Source organism: Orycteropus afer, unplaced genomic scaffold, assembly GCF_000298275.1.
Source record: "Orycteropus afer afer isolate SDZICR_OR568_19922 unplaced genomic scaffold, OryAfe1.0 scaffold00057, whole genome shotgun sequence".
Taxonomy (NCBI): Eukaryota; Metazoa; Chordata; class Mammalia; order Tubulidentata; family Orycteropodidae; genus Orycteropus; species Orycteropus afer.
The window spans coordinates 12,604,852-12,609,479 of record NW_006921644.1 but is presented as its reverse complement, the minus strand read 5'-3'; positions in this window follow the sequence as shown (position 1 = coordinate 12,609,479).

Below are 4,628 nucleotides of genomic sequence, written 5' to 3'. Positions count from 1 at the left end.
GACAAGGGACTTATCTCTAGAATTTATAGAAAACTCCAACATCTCAATAACAAAAAGACAAACAATCCAATTAAAAAAATAGGCAGAAGACATGAATAAACACTTCACCAAGGATGATATTCAAGTGGCCAACAAACATATGAAGAAATGCTCACAATCACTAGCTATTACAGAGATGCAAATCAAAACAACAATGAGATAGTATCTTGCTTCAGCACTAGTAGCAAAGTTCAAGGAGACAGAAAATAATAAATGCTGGCAAGGATGTGGAGAGACTGGGACTCTCATACACTGCTGATGGGACTGTAAAATGGTACAACCATTGTGGAAAGCAGTATGGCAATTCCTTCAAAAGTTGGAACTAGAAATACCATTCGACCCAGCCATTCCATTACTAGGTATATATCCTAAAGAAGTGAGAACCATGACAAGAACAGACATATGCACACCCATGTTCATCACGGCACTATTTACAATAGCCAAAAGATGGAAACAAGCTAGGTGTCCATCATCTGAGAAATGGATATCCAAACTTTGGTACATACACACAGTGGAATACTCTGCAACCCTAAAGAATAATGAAGAATCTGCAAAACACCGCATAACATGGATGAACTTGGAGGACATTATGCTGAGTGAAATAAGTCAATCACAAAAGGACAAATATTGTAGAAGTCCATTATTGTAAAAGTAAAGGGAACTTTTACCTATGGAAGGACATTTTCTTTGTTGGTTACCGGAGTTGGGAGGGGAAGGGAGGGAATACTGTTAGATAGATAGAGATAAGTTTTGATTTGGTAAAGAGAAGGGCAATGTACCAAATGTGAGTGATCAATATAGTGGCACTGAGGAAGAGAAAGACATAGAGAGGTACGTAGGAAGTACAGAAAACAAAGATGAACCCTTTTGCACATACAGTACTGCGTTGTCAGTGAAGGCAAACATGGGTATATGGGTGGATAGATGGATGGACAGGCTGAACTAGTAGGTTGTCTATGAAGCGGGGCGTGTACTCAAGACCATGTATAGGGTTGGCAGACAATGGTCCTATAAGTTTATGTATATGATCTGAATTCCCAGATGTATAGTAGAGCTGACAAGGGGAAAAACTGTAATCACTGCTTGGTCACAGCCAGCTATTCAGAGGGACTGAGTAGTTAAACCTGTGGGCTCGAGACCATAGTCGCAGGGGACGTCAAGCTCAATTGGCGTAACATGCTACACAAAACACTGTTCCACCTCCTGCTTTGGTGAGTAGTGACTGGGAATTTAAGAGCTAGCAAGCTGCCATCTAGATGCAACGATGGGTCTCTCCTCGACCAGAGCAAAGAAGAATGACGAAAACCAAAAAGTCATGGAAACAATTAGTCCTAGTGACTGGTACACTATCCCATCTGCAACCTATATATGACTATGAGACCAGAAGAACTAGATGGTGCCCAGCTACCACTATCAACTACTTGGAAGGGGATCTATGTAGGAGATCCTGTATAGAGAGGGAGAACAATGTGGAACTAAACTCAAAATCATTTAGAAGAAAAAAAAAGGGGGGGGGCGGGGAGAGACCAGGTTTGCTGGTCTGATAGAGCCTGGTGGAACCACTGAGACCACGGCCCCTAGCTGCCCTTCAGGTCTGGAATTTAACCCACACCTGTGGCTTCCAGCCAAACAAAAGACAGGCACACAAGTTGAACATTTACCTGAAGTAGATATATACTCCTTGCAGAGAACAATCATGGGAGAAAGAAGGGCTGCTTATGCACAGGGAGACAGCTCAGGGGGCAGGAGTGCATGGAGGGATGGACACAGGAAAGAGGTAACTATTGGGAGGAAGTGGGAGGGGAGCTGTTGCATTGTGGTAAATTGTGGTCAATATCATGAGACAAAGTGTGCATGAACTGCTGTATGGAAAGTGAATTTGCTCTGTAAATTTTCATCCAAATCACAATAAAAAAAAAAAAAGATTTAGATCTTGGAATGTAGTAAGTGCTAAATAATTTTTAACAATAATTGTTATATTGTTTATGCAGCATGGGAAAATAAAATTTGGAGTAAAACAAACAAAGATTGAAAGTTCTGAAAATTGTATGATGGCAATCTTTGGTGGTCAATGTTCCAAGTACAAGTAACATTATGAACATATATTTGCGGTTATACATGGGAACTGGGAATTAACAGATCAGAGTAATGCTAAAACTCAACATAGTCTTCTTCTTAATTGTACTATATGACAATTACTTCATTTCCTTTTATGGTACCATTTTTTGCCTGTCTGGTTTCTTGGGATGCTCCTGTCCCACATACAGTATGTTACCATCTAGCAGGAACAGTTTTAACTGTTCTGGTAACTGTTCCTGCTAGATAGTAATGCATACTGTAATGGTATGTATGTTTGTAACAGAAGACATGTTAAATTGTTGCCAAATCACTGTGTTTAAAAGTTATTCTATGAGGTGGTGAATTCTGGAGGTATGACTAAAAGTTTTGTCTTTTTTAGGTTTTATACAGTGAGATAAACCCTGTAAGTATAATTGCATTTTCTTGTATGTCAACTGGGTATTGTGTTTTTTCATGATAATTTAGTTTTCACATGAAAACTTATTTTGAGGTACATTGTAAATACACCTTGTCCTATCCCTGAGGTGCCCTATGTACCTCCCTTGCAATCATCAAGGACTCCTCTTCTGGTTTAGCAGCTGTACGCAGTCCTTTTGCAATAAAAATGAATCCATCGTAGTAGTAATTCTCCCACGACATCAAAATAATAAAAACAAAAATAGTTGTTTTCCACAAAAACGTGTAATTTATGTTAACTAGCAATGAGTTAATTATTCTTTTAAAATAAGCCTGATGTACACTGTCGTTGTTGTTAGGTGCCTTCGAGTCGTCCCTGACTCATAGTGACCCTATGCACAGCAGAAGGAAACACTCCCCGGTGCTATATTCTTAAGTTTCCTAATTTCTCCTTCTAGTGCGGTAATTATCAATAGCTACAAGCCACATCGACAAAAGCCCTTTGAAGGTCTCAATTCCTTGGTGTATGGGCGATCCTGAGAGCAAGCAATATGCAAACAGCTGTCCTACAGCCACTGTGGGGCCTGGGCAGAGCCAGCCACGTGCAGGCTGGCCACCATGGCCTGGTTCCCCACAGCCAAGAGACACCGACGTCTGTTGGAAGAACAGATAACAGCGGTAGCATGCACTCAAAGGCAGCATTCAAGTCTTGAGAACAAACGAGATCCAGCCACATAAAACAGGGTGGATGGGTCACTTGCTGTCAGAGCCAGGGCCCCTGAGTCCACAAACCAGGGTCCCTTCACGCCTGGCCTCATCGTCCCCCTTAATTTACAAAAGAATGTAAATGATGTGTCCAATATTATATACCGACATTTCAAGTAGAAATATACATGGATATAACCCAAAAAACCAAACCCACTGCTGTCAAGTCAATTTTGAGTCCTTGGGTTTCCAAGGCAGTGAATCTTTACAGAAGTAGACTGCCTCATCTTCCTCCCACGGGGCAGCCGGTAGGTTTGAACTGACAATCTTCTGCCTTCCCATTGTCTCACCAGAGCTCCTTCCATGGGCATAGAGGGACTCCAAACGTTCATAAGGTGGACTGCATGAGTAAATAAACGCCCCACACTGTCTGCAGCAGAAAACAGACATGGCTGCTCCAGGAAGCACGTCACACGGCGCTCAGTAGCTCAGCGCAGAGAAGCGCCCCAATCAGCCTCTGATCACTGTACAATAAAATCAGAAATCAGAGAACCAAAAGTCACTACCCCAAAAACCGCCGCTCTAGAGGGAAACTGTAAAACTCCTGAACAATTTTGGGTCAAACTGGAACTCATACATCATACATCAAAACCTGTGCGGCACAAGGAAAGCTGGGGGGAAGGAACAGTTGCAGCCCTCAGCGTTTTTATTACGAAATAGGAAAAATGAAAAACAAAACAAAACAATCCAAGTCAACTTTAAAAGTACCAAAGAAAACACAAAGCACTACTTAGGAAAGCAGCAGCAATTAATGAATTTGAAAAAGTAAGTGTAATTGACCAACCAACTCAAGAGCAGGTTTTCAAAGCAACATAATAGCATGAATGCATTGACTCATTAACCGCGCAGCCCGACCGCGAGACGGACAGACGACCAATGTTGGAGCCGTGATCAGGATCCACCTCAGCAGCCAGGCATCTGACGGATCACGGGGCGCCCCCACTGCTGCGTAATAGTCTGCGGTTTGGTTCGACAGGGGCCGAGCAGATTGTAGGGTACTTGGGACGCCAGGACGCAAAACTACCATTCGCAGGCCGTGGAACACGTCCAGAGTCTGCACGCTAGCCGGGAACTAAGGTGGCGGTCAGACCGACGTATGGCGAGGACAGAGCTAAGGACAGCACAGCGGGGCCACCGGAACACGCTCCAAAGACCCTTAGCTTTGCCGCTTTCCCGTCACAAGGGCCCTACCTTGTTCTCGGGATGGGAGAAGCCCAGCCAAGGCTGACGTCCAGGCAACGCTGACGTTCCTGACGTTCCGTTCGTCCGGTGTCCAAGCTCTGAAAGTCAGGGAAAGACACTTCACCCACTGCAGTCAGCAGCAAAGTAGCAGCGGGCCGCGGCCGCAA